General features: G+C 37.1%; 1 protein-coding gene across 1 annotated transcript in view; it reads left to right on the top strand.

Moving 5' to 3' along the window:
* BAZ1A (bromodomain adjacent to zinc finger domain, 1A) overlaps positions 1-17138 on the top strand; it is a 126550-nt gene that overhangs the window by 27207 nt on the left and 82205 nt on the right. Inside the window, exons 4-5 of the mRNA XM_006891575.1 lie at positions 11161-11304; positions 14940-15041. The gene's annotated coding sequence lies outside the window, so the exon portion shown is untranslated. The remainder of the gene's footprint in view (positions 1-11160; positions 11305-14939; positions 15042-17138) is intronic.

The raw sequence follows: 17138 nt of genomic DNA, 5'->3' as shown, positions 1-17138 counted from the left end.
GGCACTTGACCAGGAGAGATGGGTCCTTGGAGAAAGACATCATGCTCAGAAGGGTGGACAGACAGAACAGGAGAGGGAGACCCCGGATGAGATGGATTGATAAAGTAACTGGGGCGATGGGGGTGGTGTGTCAGAATTAGTGAGACTGGCTCAGGACAGGGAAGGGTTCAGAGCTGCTGTACATAGGGTTGCTATACATCTCAGGTGACTCAATGACACATAAAAACAATAACATACTATGGCAGGTTTGGAAGCAGAAGTGGCATCCGCTTCCTAAATAACATGGAAATTCTATGAGCCTGGCTTATAAAGTACTCAGCAAATGTTAACTCTTTCCTGTACCTTTCAGAGACTAAAGGAAAATCTGATATCTAGTCTTTTTTTTTCCCTAGGTAGTGCCTAATTTCCTTATCCACCATCCATCTGTCAGTTTATTGTACAGTGGTAATTTGCATGTTGCTATGATGCTTGAAGCTATGTCACCAGTATTTTAAAAATTGACGGTATGGTGCAACCACTGTGGAAGGCAGTATGGTGCTTTCTCAAAAAGTTGCAAATAGAAGAGATACCATTTGACGCAGCAATTCTATTACTGGGAATATACCCCAAAGAGACCATAAATGACATCCAGGCAGATATATGCACACCCATGTTGATCACGGCTTTATTCACAATAGCAAGGAGTTGGTAAGAGCCCGTCAACAAATGGATAGAGAAGCTGTGGTATATTCACACAATGCAATACTATGCTGCACTGAAAAACAGGAAACTCATGCAATATTTTTAAAATGGGTGACCCTGGAGGACATTATGCTGAGTGAAGTATTTCAGTCAAGTACAAAAGGACAAATACTACATGGTGCCACTGTTGTAAAATAGTACTGACCTCGGGGTTGGGGGGAGACTGAGAAAGATGGGTTCAATAATGTATACTGCATTGAAACAGATAAGGGAGAAAACTGTTTAAAAGGGTTAGGTTATTAGGTATTTTTGTCAGGACAGGAGTCCAGAGTGAAGGCTGCATAGTGGAGTGGACCTGGGGGAGAGGGATTGTAAAACAATGAGAGAATTTTTCTTTTACTTTTCCAAGAGGGTAGTGTACTAGGGGGGAGGGTTGGGAGGGGAGAAAAATGCAACAGTGAATGAATGGAAATCCAAAGTCTCTAAGTTTTCATTGAAATGAATAAATTTTAAAAAAATTTGGCGGTCAGCTGTGGTGGTCAGATTTTAATGGTTCAATGAAGAAAAGACTAGAAATTGATATCCAAACATTAGCCAATGAAATCCTTGTTGATCACAGTGAAATATTGTCCAAAAGGAAAGAAGAAAAAGCAAATCAGTATGTTTCAAAAGAAAAAAAGGTACAACATTTAAACAGGTTACCCTGGTGTTAAAACTCATTTTACTTCTGTACATTGAGCTGTTCAATCTTTTACACTTTTTCTTTGCAAATATTTTTGGGTTTTTTTAATCATAATTTTAACCAAGGTTTTCAGAAAACTTGGATTTTCATTCAGTTATTGTTGTACATTTTCTTCCGTACGCCACCCCTCCCCCAGTTTGCTTTTAAAAAATATATATTTATTTATTATTGCTTAATTTCCTGCTTCTCCCCTACCCCAGTCCACTTTTGCTATGCTCCTCTTATTCTAGACTATTGTCATACAAATAATGCCTGATCATATATTCCTTTCAAGAAGTTCTTTCCTTCATCTGTTACAGTGAGTGTTCATTATTTACCCCCTTTTCTTAGTTTCCCCCCAACTCCCAGGTCAGTCCTGTTTTATAACAGTGTCATACAGTATTTGTCCTTTTTTGACTGAGATATTTCGCTCAGCACAATGTCTTCCAGGGTCACCCATGTTGTGTAATATTTTTATTACCTTGTTTTTCAGTTCTGCAAATTATTCTGTTGTGTGAATATACCATAGTTTTTCTTTGGAAGGCAGTATGGAACTTCCTCAAAAAGTTGGAAATAGAAATACCATTTGACCCAGCAATTCCACTACTAGGAATATACCCTCGAGAGACCAGCACTGCCACCCAAACAGATATATGCACACTCATGTTTATTGCTGTGTTATTCACAGTAACAAAGAGATAGAAGCAACCCAAGTGTGCCTATCAGCAAATGAATGAATACTAAAACAATGGTAAATTCACAAATATATTGTTTACAGATAAAAAAAATGCTATTTATTGGCAGTGAAAGGTGACTGCAAGCAAGGGGACTTCCCCCCTCCACAATCTTTTTACTAAGTTTCTTGAGGTAAAAATGGGATTGTTTATAGCTTTTTTTTCTTGGAAGGGTAGAGGGTGTTGAGATTTAGGACTGAAATGACACAAAAAAACAAATTTTATGTGATTCATACAATAAATATTTGAGTTTTCATTATGTGCATTATATAGTCTATAAGGGACTTCTGGTGGCCAACTGGTAAGGAGTGTGGTAGCAACCCAAAGGCACACAGTTCAACTCTGTCAGCTAGCTGCTCTGTGGAAGAAAGATGGGCAGCCTCCCATGCTATTTACTGCATCTGAAAACCAACTGGAGTGTTAGCTATGAGTCAGTTCCAGCTCAGTGTGATATGTACAGTAGGGATAGAGTGTAATAAAGGAAATCATATATACCACTTACATAAGACTTGAGTAAAAGATATACTTCAAGATGTCATGGATAAATCTTTCTAGGCTTTGATATATCACATTCAGATTAGATAATGACATATATAGCTGTTGAGTTCAGCTCAGAGTGAAAGAATTAAATGTCCCTTGGTTCTACCTCATCATCATGATCACAGGCATGTTCTGGTTTATCATTATAGCTGTTTGCCCAGTCCATCTTACCAAAGGTCTCCCTTGGAATAATTGGTCCTTTACTTCACCAAATATAATGTCTTCCTTTGGTTATTGATTCCTCCTGGATTGTGTGTTCAAAGAAGCTACCAAACTGTTTTGTTTTGATCCATAAGATTTTCATTGACTAATAAAAGACATATTGCGGGAAAGTCTGCTATTAGGGACCTCTCTAAAGTACTGAAGAGCAGTGGTGTCTCTCTGGAGACTAAGGTGCATCTGATACAGGACATGGTCTTTGCTATCACTTGTTATGCATTAGAGAGTTGGACAGTGACTAAGGAGGATAGAAGGAGAATTGATGCCTTTGAGCTGTGGTGCTGGAGAAGAGTATTGAGGGTACCATGGGCTGCTAGGAAAACCAACAGATTCATCCTGGAAAGGGTTAAACTGGGCTGCTCCCTGGAGGCAAGGATTCTGAGGCTCCATCTAACATACTTTGGTCATGTTGTAAGGAGGAACCGGTCCTTGGAGAAGGACATCATGCTTGGGAGGGTGGAGTGACAGCACAGGAGGGGAAGGCCCTCTATGAGGTGGATTGATTCAGTGACTGGGATAATTGGGATGGGAGTGTCAGAGACAGTGCGATTGGCACAGAACAGAGCTGAGTTTAGGGCTGTTGTACATAGGGTCGCTATGAGTCGCAAGCGACTCGATGGCACATAACATCAACATCATCATCAATCGTGGGAATTAGATTACCAGGCCTTTTATCCCAGTGTTAGTCGGGAAGCTTTCCTGAAATTAGTTTACCATGGTTGAACCTCCTTGTATTTTAAATGTCAGTGGACTACCTTCCAATGTCATAGCAACACAATACTACATACTGACAAATGGGTGATGAAAATGAATAAAGACTACTTTAATGACAAATTTGGTTCTTCATTAATAATTTGCTACAATTAACCATTATAATTGGGTGGTATTTACCTTTTAGCTATTTTAATAAAAAATACTTGCATCTCTCTTCATTTCTGTTTAGATTTAGGGTTTTGTTAGAAAAGAGATTAGTACACTGATGTTATCTTGTAAGAATGTATGACTTTAGAGATAATAAAAAGTAAAGTTGTTCTTTCCCACATACAAAAAAAAAAAGAAATTAAAAAAATGCAAAACTTTTAAAAGAGGGGCTGGGGGAACCTCTTTCATTATTCTGTTTAAACTGCCAAACAAATCTCCCCACAATTGGTCTCCCAGAGAAGAAGAATTTGAGAATGCAAAAACTAGTAAAGAAATTTGTCATCTATAGTAGTTTTAATTAATGTACAGATACCATATGATTTTATTTTATTTGGTTAACTCAAAATATAAATGTTGCATGTTGAATGTTTTTCCCAGTATGAAAATACTTTTAAAAAGTCAATATTGACTATAGTTGAAGGAAACAAACTGTATAATTGGTCTCTAAATATATACTTTTTCTAATTTTCTGGATATTCTGATAAATACAGCAATACATCAGTACTTTATTGAAATCTAACACATGTATTTACTTCAGTGAACTATTCTTATGTATTAATGTCTTTAGCAGTATTATAAATGTGTTTACTGTAAATTAATCACTTATTTTTGCTCAAGTAGATCTTTATCCTATATTCCAAACAGTTAAGATTTATTTTACTTAGGTACATTACTTTATCTCACCTTTTGTTTTATAAAACTTACTGGGTCAATTGAATTTGCATATACTAAAATTCACTTTTTAGTTTGCATTCACAACCTACCACAACAAAGACATAGGGGGCTTCTGTCAGTCCCAAAAATTCCTTCTTGTGGTCAATCTTATGTCTTTCCTCCTTAGTCTCTGACAATGATTGATTCATTTTTTGCCCTTATAATTGCCTCTTATCCTGAATATAAATGGAACTGTTTATTATGTTGTTGTGACCGTTGAGTCTTCAGCTTGAGGAAGCCAGCATCTCTTGCTATTCATCCTTTGCATTGAGGCCAATTTACTATTTCTAAAATATATGTTAAAACCAAAGTTCATTTAGTACCATGTCTATGGTGATTTTTCATTATATTTATATTTAAAGTTTTATTGTCCTTGACACTCATCTGTGTTAGTCTTACTACCACATAGAAGGTATTATGTCCCTTTTTTTAAATTTTCTAATGAACTTGCTTCTAATGATGTTATTGAGTGTCATGGAATTGGTTTTATACCACAGTAACCCTGTTTGGCAAAATAGAATGCCTGATAGCTCTTCTAGGCTATAATCTTTACAGGAAAAGTTCAACAAGTTACATGTGAACCAACCTCTCACAGAATTTGAACATGGTACTTAGAAAGGTCAGTTCCTGGAGAACAGACATCATACTTACATGAGACAACATGACAGCAACTACAGTAATGGGCTTCTGCACAGCAGAGGTTGTAAAGATGGTAGAGATTAAGCGTGGAGGTTGGTTCAATTGTAGATGGGGTTATTATGAGTCAGCGCAGACTTGATGACATCTAAAAACATTGATTGAAGAACTCACTAGGCTTCTTGGGATCATTTATTTTTATGTCAGGTCTGACTCCTCACTGACCCTTAAGCAGGTTTCTGAGAATGCAACCACTCCTGTGGAGTGGTTGGTGGATTTGAACCACCGGAGAAGCGTGGCTTTTGGATTAGGAGCACAATTTTCTACAGAATATACCATTTGAGAACACTTTGAGAATATACCAAATTTGAGAACACTAGTTGAATTTAAAGTGTTTTTGTTAAATTGGGAAGGGAGCTCTGGTGGCCTAATGGCAACAAGCTGCACTGCAATCCTGAAGGTGCCCCTCCTTATCCACCAGATGCTCTGCTGGAGAAGGAGGGGCAACTTCCTCCTGTGCCAGTTGGATCTGATTCGACGGTACAGAACAACAACAATAGTAAATTGGTACTTTAGCTAAAATAGTGTAGTAGGGAGCTCTGGTGGCTTAGTGGCAAGGGATTGCACTGCCAACCCAAAGGCACGTAGTTCAAATCCATCAGCTGCTACGCAGGGAAAAAAATGAACACTCTTCTCCTGTGTGGTTACTGCCTCCGAACCTGCTGGAGGGTCAGCTGTGAGTCAATTCTGAACAAGATGATTTTGACTAATAAGTTATTACAGGGAGCCTTGGGGACTTAGTGTATAAGAAGCTACAATGCCAACCCAAAGCTTCATGGTTCGAATCCACTCCAAAGGAAAAAAGTGGGCCATTTTCTCTTGTGATAATCACAGCCTCTGAAAACTTGCTGGAGTCAGCATAAGTCAGCTCCAGGTTGCAGACATGCAACACCAGCTTACCGTTAATATTGAGGTATCTGGAAATTAATTAGAAATAAGTAGGAATTAATCTGTTTTCTTGTAGTTAGAATTTGTATTGTATCTGTGGTTTATAGATTGCGGTTTAATAATAGATTTAGTCTTCAGTAAGAAGCTACTACTTGTCATAATTACAAAGACAAAAACTAAAGAAATAATCAGACCTTATTCACTGTCTAGGTCATAATTTCAGGACATTTTGAGAAACTCTATTTGTCTAAGAAATAAGAAGCAAATATTTCCAGATCTTCGCTTTTCTACTAATAAGAAATCATCATAGTTCAGTCTGTTCCTTTTGTTTGAAACAGCAGACTTGTTTAATGATCTGATTTTCTTCCCTTAAAAATGAGGTATCACATAACCCTTTAAAAACAAACACACACACAAACCTTCAAATTAATCATGTTCACTCTGCTTCCTACCTATAAGACGGAAGTAATTATCCAGGTGCTGCATTTTTTAATGGATTTTTTTTTGCACCTGTATTGCAAGAAAATAATGAGGCCTCACATGGTGGAACAGATGTGATGTGTGCCTTAGATTTAGCACATTTCATTTTCAGAGACTCAAACAGAAGGGGGCACCCTTTTCCCCGAGGCAGATTTTTCTAGGTTTCTAGTCTTACCCTTGCCTTCGAGTCTGTCTTTGCTGTTAGGGTTTACTTTCAGATCCAAAAACCATATACAAATGTCTGCATTTTTTTTTTCAATTATATTGTTGTTAGATGCCATTGAGTTAACTACGACTGATAATAAACCTGTGCTGCACCATTCTTCAAGAATCTTCACCATGTTCAAGTTCATTGTTGCAGTCACTGTGTCAGTTGCGAGTCTTCCTCTCTTTTGCTAACCACCTACTTTCCCCAGCATCATAACTCAGTTGTAGAATGTCTCATACTTTGCTTTTTATCTTAATGAATCTGTATTTTGAGATAGAAATTGATTTAGTAAATACCATTCCAAAGTATTATATATAAAAGACTCTCTTACTACTATTAATATAGTTAACTGCCTTTTGGGGTTTCTTCATCCAGTGCTTGGTTTTCTTCCACAGACTTGGAGTTAATCTGAAATGTGGTTAAGTTTCAAGTACTTTAGAAGCTTTTCTGCTCAGGCTTGAAGCTCTGAAGTACCCTTGCGTCCCTTTCGTCCTGTCATTCTCCCTCAACTTGAGTGATAGGATAGGAAATAAGAACATATATGAGTTTCAGCATGAGATAGTAAAAACTTTGACTTGTACTGTTAACTAGTTTTGTGACTTCAAGTGATTTAACATTTTGAACCAGACCTTCATCTTCATTAAAAACCTACCTGGTACTTAGTTGCTGTGTACTACTGAGTCAGAACTGACATGTAGCTGACCCTCGGAAAGTTTACCTTCAGAAACAGTTAATCGTACAGGAGGAGATTGCCCATCTTTCTACCATGGAGCAGCTGGTGGATTTGAACCACACTTCAAGATTGCAGCACAGCTTCTTACCATAGACATCTTAATAATAAAGACCATCTTGTCTCCAACATCTACTCATAAAGGCCTCAAATATGGACTAAACATTACATAAAGTTTCTGTATTCTCAGTCTTAAAATTATGAATCAAAATTGAAAAGTCAGATTTACAGAGCCACTTCTGAATGACAAGAGGGAAATTTTGGAAAGTTCACAAGAACTCGTACTTGGTTGGAAACCCAGTTAAACTGTGGTTGCTCCTCAGGTTGCTTTCTTCCCTACATTTTCTCAGACACTTCTTTCTTATATTTGCCTTTCTCTTTTCCAACTTGCCAATATTTGACTTTACATTCAAGAATATTTTTTTTATCTTTATCCAGTTTCAGCCTGGTAATAACCACCTTGCTTGGGTGAAAGACCACATGCACAGTTGTACCATTAGCCTTCTCATGCTGCATTCTGTGGATGTACATGACATACTTCTTTCTGTCTCCTTGGATTACCTTGCCAATTTGCTGACCATTGTAGTGGCCTCACACCACCTGGACCTCGTCGTCCTTGAAAATGGGCATGGGCTTGTACTTCTGATGCAGCCTCTTGAGTAGTGGGGAGAACATGATCTTCCTGTGCCCTTGCAAGGAGGCATTGAAGTGGTGATTGTGGTTCTTAAGTGCAGTCCGAGATCATGAAAGGGTTGAACTTCATGGTGACTATTGGGCAAGCCATCAGCATCAGACTCTACACCACGCGCAAGATCCTCTCTTTTTCTTTTAAAATATGATTTTCTTTGGGCTCCTTAGTCAAAGAATGACACTCTTTGTCATTTTCTGTTAGTTTTAGATACATTATTCCCCCAAATTAAGCTCTGAATCTTACTGGAACTCCTAGACTGTTCTTTACTGACGACTTCAGAGACTATACCAACCGTAGCTGAATCTAGGATGGGGCTCATTTGCATCCATTTCTTCTTCATGACCGTTATGACTGACAAGCACTGGCTGAGGCTTTGCCAGTAAAGATGATCTATTAGCATATGATTCATAGTGACCTTATGAACAGTAGTCTGAACCTTATCCTATCTTGTGCCGTCCTCACAATCTCTGCAATACTCAATCCCAATGCTGCAGTCACTGTCAGTCCATCTGATTGGGTCTTCCTCTTCTTCATCAGCTTTTTACCTTTCCAACATGATGTCCCTCTCCAAGGAATGCCTATCTTAGCGACAGGCAGAGAAGGTGCAGCCAGAGAGTGCTCCTTGAGGCAAAGATGATGAAGTTTGGTCTCACACATTTTGGGCATGTTGCTAGGAGAGATTATTCCTTGGAGAGGGACATCATGCTTGGAAAGGTGGAGGGATGAGAAAATCCTCAACCAGATGGATTGACACAGTGACTGCAGCAATGGGCTTGAGGATGTCAGAGATTGTGAGGATGGCACAGGATAGGACAGGGTTCAGATCTCTTGTTCATAGGGTCATTATAAACCATAGTCGACTCAAGGGTACCTAATAACAAACTGCAGCAACGTGCCCAAAGTTTGTGAGATGAAGCTTTATCACCTTTGCTTCCACGGAGCACTCTGGCTGCATCTTCTCTAAGACATATAGTTTGAATTTTTTTTATAGTCCTTTGAAGAAACCTTCCATAAAGTTCTTTGAAAGGCTTCATTCATTACTTTCTGGAAGACTTGTAATTGATCCCTGGATGAGATCCTTAAGCTCTTCAGAAGTAGATCCATTTAGGTGTTGTTTTTTGGTTTGTTTTTTTTAATCAGTAAATGGTATTACTGTACAGTATTACTAACAAAAGTTTTTATTTTTTTTACTTTCTGAAGTTTTTTTCCCTCTTTCCCTTTTTTTAAATTATTTGTTCATTTATACACACTTTTCTCCCTTCTTTTGTGGATTCTTAATTGTCATATACATGGTTTCTCAACATCCATTCCTCTCAGAATGTCCTTTCCCCTCCCCATTTCAGAGCAGTATTCGTTATCTATACATTCTTTTCCCACTCTCCCAGTGAGTTTTGATATAAGCTATGGTCGTTGATTTCTTCCAGCTACTGTGAAAGTTAGCCCACACAGTTATTGGGTTGTTAGAGAATTAACACATCCTGATTCATTTTGAAAACTCTCATTCTTCAGTCAGGACAGCTTCTCAAGTCCTTTAACTTTCAACTTCACTTCAGAGTCCTTTTCATTTTGCCAGTTATGGCATCTGTCATCTACCCCACTCATGCCCTTATTGCCATGGCCAGTAAGCCTAGATGAAGGACTTTGGCTCTAACTCTATGAGGCAGCATTTCTAGTTCAGCTATTTCACACCAGTCTCTTTTTCTGCTGGTGCTGCTTTGTTGCTGCTGCTGCTGCTGCATTGGTCTGATCTGAGTTTTCATCTGGAGCAGGTATCCCTGGCCCAAAAGGATGTGCTGTACTCTTCCTCCTTGATGGTAGTAAGATTTCCCCCTGCCTCCAGTTCTTTTGACATCATTTCCATTTACCACCAATCCAGGCTTGGTAATTGAACTTTCTCAATCTTTACTATGGAGAAAAAAAAGATTGAAAAGTATGGTTCATGATTTATTTAAATGAACATGTATAAGTCTAATACTGAGAGAAAAAAAGGTGAAAGGTAAATCTATGATATTTTGCAAGCTTTGGGTTCACCCACATAACCTACATTTTGTTGACTCTCGGGTTACTATGGAACCAGTTTTTACTTCATTAGTAACCAGAAATCCATAATCTTGATTCTCTACGTGACTGATTAATAGTGATATTAAGACTACTTGTTGTCAGGTTGATTCAGACTCCTGGTGATCTCATGTATGTCAAAGTAAATTGCCCTCCTTGGAGTACACCCTGGTCTTACCTTCTTTAGACATCTTGTCAGGAGGAGCTAGGCCCTGGAAAAGGATCTCATCCTTGAAAAAGTGGAAGGTCAGTGCAGGAAAGAAAGACCTTCAACAATATAAACTGACCCAGTGACTGGAACAGTGGATTTAAGCACAGAAAAGATTGTGAAGATGGTACAGGATTGGGCAGGGTTGCATTCTGATATCAGCAGGATTGTTTTAACTGTAGGAATGTGAGTCTGAAATTGGAACCCATAAAAACTGGATAGAGGGAGCAGTGGTAAGGAAGTCAGTATATCGTAGAAATGAATTACTAAGCTTCACAGTGATCTGATATGACAACAAAAATTATAATAAGAATGAAAATTCTAAAAATTAAAATGTTAGATGTTTTGGAAAAAATTGCAAGGCTGATTATAATAATATATTGTGCCAATAAACAGTTACTTTAGTTAATGTAATTGTTAAGAAACTTGGTAAGTTAACCTTTAAAATAGTTTTGCATTGTTTTAGGTTTTTTTTGGCATTTGCTTAAATTAGCTATTAAAGATAGTTTAGTATGTGTGCTGCAAAAGCAAGCACAGGTGTTACAGATATTTTTAAAAATAAATTTGCCAAAACAAAGTGACTTTTCAGTTATGGTAAATAGACTATTCAGGAATGTTTTATTGTACAATAACAGATGATTTGCAGTTTTAAATATATCATTTTATTTCAGATTACAGTGTAAGATTTTGGAAGTTGTCCCTCCATCACATCAAAATGGTCTTGCTAATGGACATGTCAACCGTGGAGATGGAGAAACAATTATTATCAGTGATAGTGATGATTCAGAAACACAAAACAATTCTTTCCAAAATGGGTGAGTGATTTTTATTAATTTTAAAATTGTTTATCAGCTTATTCCATTGAAACACTTTTCCCTTTCATTCCATCTTCTCTTGTCTAGAGATTCTTCTGTGATATACTACTCTCTAAACAATCTAGTTTTCTAAATAAAAGCTAGTTAAATTAGTTTTATCTGATTCACATTAAAGTTACTTGATAACTTTAGTCAGCTGTATAAGAGCAATTAAATCTAACCCTCATTTGCTTATATTTAGACATTTCACTTTTGTTTACTTGAGAAAATTAATTCTATATTTAATTTCAATATTAATTCTCTTTATGGTGAATCTGATAAAGAAACCCTGAAACCTTCTAAAGTTTAATTAATTGACCACCTAGATCAAGTGGGTACAATTGGAGAAAAATCACAGCATATACATTTAAAATTTAAAATCTTAGCAGAGTTTTCTGTAATAACCATTCTAGCTTTTCAGTGCTCCATTCGACTCTCTTGTTTCCTTTTAGACATATCAAACTTTAGAATATTCTCTGTAGCACACGATGTCTGTCTCTCTAATTTCATTTCACATGGAGCCTCTGATGAGTTTACAGCATCCACCTTGTGATGAGCAGCCATGTGCCTAACCATTCCATTCATAACTCACACTCCTTGCTGGCAAGACAGAATTGACTCCTAGTTGACCCCCAGCAGGTTTTCAGAGGCTATAAAATAACAAGGAAGATGATTGCACATCTTGTTTCCTCAGAGCAGTTGGTGAATTCAGACTACCAGGGGGAAGCCACCTTTGAGTGAGCAGCACAACTCTACCCACATCAGAGCTCCCTGCTTTAATTCCACTGCCAGGATTGTTAAATTCTAATTATTGTTGTTGTGTACCATTAAGTCAGAAACAACCTATCGCTATCCCTTCAGTGGGTTTTGACAAGGTAAATCCTAAGGGGAAAGACTGCCCATTTTTCTCATGGAGCAGCTGGTGTTTTTTAACCACTTACCTCCGTGTTGGCAGCACAGTTTTTCACCAGGACATTCTAAATCCCAGTTGATGGTAGTAAATATTTTGCCTTTATTGAAGAATTCTGTTGTTCTGGATATAACAAGTTTATAACAAAGCATAATTGATTTGCCTTATCTTTTGTTTATAAGTATTTGGGATATATCCTTGAAATAGAAAAAGTAAGCTGGTAAAATTATTTTATTAATAGATATTTTAAACCCCCTTATGAGCTTTTGCTTATACCTCAGCATTATCAAATGTCTAATTGTAGCTTGCTACTATAGAATCTTAAGATCATCAGATAACAGTAAGGATAGAAACATAATCATCTTTTAAGTTTTGTTCTGTTGAGTTAGAACCATTAATTCCTAACTTAAGGGAGTAATTACTTCTGGGTCACTCTCCCCTAAAATAACAATATGGATTTTCTCATATTTCAGTAGATGGGTTGAGGGGAAAGGGATGAAACAACTGTGAGGCCATAGAACAGCATTCGTATGTCATCTCATTGATTCCTCAGAGCCAATCTATAAGGGTAAGTCAGTCATATTTGCATATCACTGAGGAGAAATGGCTATTTAAAGTGAAAAAAATATTCTCAACATATGTCTGCATGATGTTCTAAGGCAGCACATTTGGAATTGAGTTAGAATGTTCAAACTAATCTCTGAGAGTTTTAGAAATAAAATATTTTTATATATTTCGGGAAGTACACGCATGATTATTTCAAAAAGTTTAACTTCTACAATTAACTTTTTTCTTAATTCTGCTTATTTTGTTGCTATTGCTGAAAATATACATAGCAAAACATATCAAGTAAGCAGTTTTCTACAAGTACAATTTAGTGACACTGAATACATTCTTCAGCTTGTGTGGCCATTCTCAACTTGCTTTTCTAAACTATACCTCTGTCATTAATATATACATTTAGTGCCCCTGATTCCTATCTGATCGTTAGAGGTGCTGTAGTCAGTTTGATCCCATATAGAGTGTTCTTCAAAGAGTGTAATGCCTAGTGCATTAATTGTTAAGATTAGCTGTTCAATTTTAAAGATGATTTCAGGAATCTTTTTGGTTTAAGGTTTAAAAATAATCTCAGGAATAGAACAATCAGGGATTCATGTAGTTTGCATCCAGAGTTCATGAGAATTTAAAATTCTGTTATGCATTTTCCACTTTTGATTATTAAACTTCTGTAGACTCTTTGATCAAAATATTCAGTAAGGTTCTTAGAAACTTTAAATGGCTTCTATAAACTTAAAGCAAAAAAAATCACAATAGAAATTTATTTTTAAAAAACCAGAATAAATAACATCTTCAGCTACCCTTGCTCTTGAATTACATAGCTATTAAGCAGAAAGTTTAAAAGCAAAATCAAACCCAGCCTAAACTAGATACTGTTGTTGTTGTTGTTGTTGTTGTTGTAATTGTTGTATACCATCCAATTGGAACTGACTTACAACTGACCCACTAATAGGTTTTCAGAGACAGTAATTACACGGAGGATATTACCTGTCTGTCTTCCATATAGCCCCTGGTGAATTTGAACACCTGCCTTTGGGTTGGCAATGTAACTCATTACTACTAAGCTACCAGAGCTCCCTAAGGTGAACATTACTCTATGTTTATTAATATCTCGTTAACTTATTTACCTAAGGTATTCAGTAATTAAAATACTTTAGACAATACTACTAGACAAAACATTGGTGGTTCTTATCTACCTGTCATTCAAAGAGGTAGTTTTGAAACTGACTTGAGGTCAGTGGATTTTTTAATATGCAGTTGTTGTTGTTGTTATGTGCCGTCGAGTCGTTTGCGACTCATAGCGACCCTATGTACAACAGCCCTAAACCCTGCTCTATCCTGTGCCAGTCTCATTGCCTCCAACACACCCATCCCGATTATACCAGTCACTGAATCAGTCCACCTCATAGAGGATCTTCCCCTCCTGCGCTGTCCCTCCACTCTGCCCAGCATGATGTCCCTCTCCAAAGACTTGTCTCTCCTTGCAACATGTCCAAAGTATGTCAGGCGAAGCCCCAGAATCCCTGCCTCCAAGGAGCAGCCTGGTTTAACCCTCTCTAGGATGAATCTGTTTGTTTTCTTGGCAGTCCATGGTACATTCAGTACTCTTCTCCAGCACCACAGCTCAAAGGCATCAATTCTCCTTCTATCCTCCCTAGTCATTGTCCAACTCTCTGATGCATAACAAATGATTGCAAAAATCATGGCCTGTATCAGGTGCACCTTAGTCTCCAGAGAGACACCACTACTCTTGAGTACTTTAGAGAGGTCCCTAACCGCAGACTTTCCCATCGCAATACGTTTTTTGATTTCCTGGCTACTGGTGCCAAGAGTGTTGACCATGGAGCCGAGCAAACTGAAGCTGTGAACAATCTCAATCTCTTCACCATCCATCCTAAAATAAAATCATACACATAATATGCAGTAGTTGTATATTTTAGTATTTTAGCTGAGGGTGATGGGAGTGTCATTATACTTAGTGTTAATTGTACTTTTGATAAGCTGTAAAGTACTGGTTAAGATAAAAGTTGTGAGAGTCTTTCACTGACCCTTTTAGAAACTGTTTCCAAAATGTTAGTTTTTAAGTAAATTATCAACTGATTTGTGTATTCCTCCTTTTTCTTTTTAGGAAGAAAAAAGATGCAGTTGATCCCTTGTTATTTGAGTACAAGGTTCAATCCACTAAAAAAGAATTCTATGAATCCATTATTGTTAAAGCAACACAAATCAGGTAAAATTCAATATCTTATCCACAGTAGTAAAACAGTAATAAGTCATATTGGATTAAAAAGGTCTTACAAAACAAATGTGTAGTGTTAAAAGTGATTGCTTTCCTTTTATAAATAAGTACCTGTTTATATTCTTACAGACTAATAAATGAACCCTAAAGGACTCCATGATTCCTTTGTTTAGTAACTAACCCCAAATAATATTTAACATGGGAAGAATGAAAAATGATACCATTTATGAACTACTTTTCATCAGAGATGCTTTATTGCTTTAATTTGTTAATCTATAAAGTAGCCCGACAAGTAGGACTTTCTGAGATGATGGAAATTATATTTGTGTACAGTTCAAGTATGATAACCAAAAGTGATTAGCTCTTGAGTACTTGACAATGTGACTAGCGAGAATGACTAGCCAGTTCCAACTTGATGGTAGTGAGTTGAGTTTGGCTTAACTGTATGGTAGTAGGATATAGCAGTGATCAGAGGCTTCTAAAACGTAAATTCACAGAATATATGGCACATTAACAACAACAATACATAGTTTTGGGAGGGCCACAACCTAAAATGCCTATATTATTTATTTCACTCACAGAAGCTTTTAACTTGGAAGAAAAGTATTAATTTAAATTAAAACATTTACTTCTAAAACTATTCCAGAAATACCTGTACTGTTTTGTTTATGCTGTTAAAGTTGATGGTTTGTTTTGTGGGTTTTTTTTTTAAACTTCAGGGCAAGGGAGAATCATAACTAATATAATTTTAGGATCTTAATTTTTTTATTCTCTTTAGTTGTGATTGCACACTAATTTGTTGGTTGCCAAGTAAAGTTTAAACACAAATTGATTTCAGATTTGATAAAGCCTGTGAAGCAAAAAGGGAGCTCTGGTGGCACAGTTTTTAGATACTTGAACTGCAAACACAAAGGTGGCACCTCTCTGACAGTTCATATCCACTAGCTGCTCTGCAGAAAAATTAGTAGGTCCCTCCCATGTAAATTATGGCCTCTGAAAACCTGCTGGAGGATCACTGTGAGTCAGTTCCAACTTGACAACAATGAGCTTGAAACGTTTTTTGAAAGAAGGAAAAAGCAATATACTATAAGGCATTGATCTGCATAATACCAGTAAAGAAAGGAAAGACACAAAGAGGTATTGTTATGGAAATAATAGTGATTGTTGTGGAAATCAGAATAATAGGGAGGAAATGGGAGAGGTATGGTTATATTGAAGATAGTTTAATTATATAGTATAGGAAGCCATCCTGAGTAGATCTTAACTCTGCCACTGATAACACTTTGACTTGCAGCCGCCACCCTTGTCCATCTCTGGGATTATGCCTACCTCTTAAATCAACACCTGTAAATCAACACTTTAGGGCATGCCCCTCCCTCTCTTTTGTAAACTGATAACCTAGGGCTGGGTTCCCTGGCAGCCCGGCCTACTCCACTGCCTATTTATAGCAGAATTCATCGAATAAATTTGGGGCTTGATCAGAAATCTTTGTCTAGCCCCTATCTCTCGTGTCCCTGTTCCTCTTTTAATCCACACAGGTTCCACTCTAGAACACGTATGAACCCGCAAGTCGGTTTCAGCTGGCGGCCTCAATATAGAACAAAATGTGATTGAATGGTTGAATGAAAATTAACTTACTTTGAAACTTCACTCATATCACAATCAAATTTTTTTAAATGTAAAAAATTATAATACAAAAATAAGTTAGTAATAATAGGCATAGATCAGTAGCAATTAATTATATCAAATGCAGTGTATGGAAATGATTGTATGAAACAATATAAACATTGAAAACCAATTTAAAAATATTTGCTAAGCACTTTATCTTTCCTTGCTGCATATGAATGTCCTTGCTGACGCCCTCCAGATCATCAACAATGCTGAAAGAGGCAGGCGCCAGGTTCTTATTAGGCCGTGCTCCAAAGTCATAGTACAGTTTCTGACAGTGATGATGAAGCATGACTACATTGGCAAATTTTAAATCATTGATGATCACAAAGCAGGGAAAATTGTTGTCAACTTCACAGGAAGGTTAAACAAAGGCAGCTCAAAGATGTAGAAAAATGGCAGCCTAATCGGCCTCCGTCC

This window comes from Elephantulus edwardii, unplaced genomic scaffold (assembly GCF_000299155.1).
Source record: "Elephantulus edwardii isolate Elephantulus edwardi_28Jun2011 unplaced genomic scaffold, EleEdw1.0 scaffold00100, whole genome shotgun sequence".
In the NCBI taxonomy this organism is placed as follows: domain Eukaryota; kingdom Metazoa; phylum Chordata; class Mammalia; order Macroscelidea; family Macroscelididae; genus Elephantulus; species Elephantulus edwardii.
Note: the sequence above shows the minus strand (reverse complement) of the source record. Positions and strands in the feature narration are given on the sequence as shown.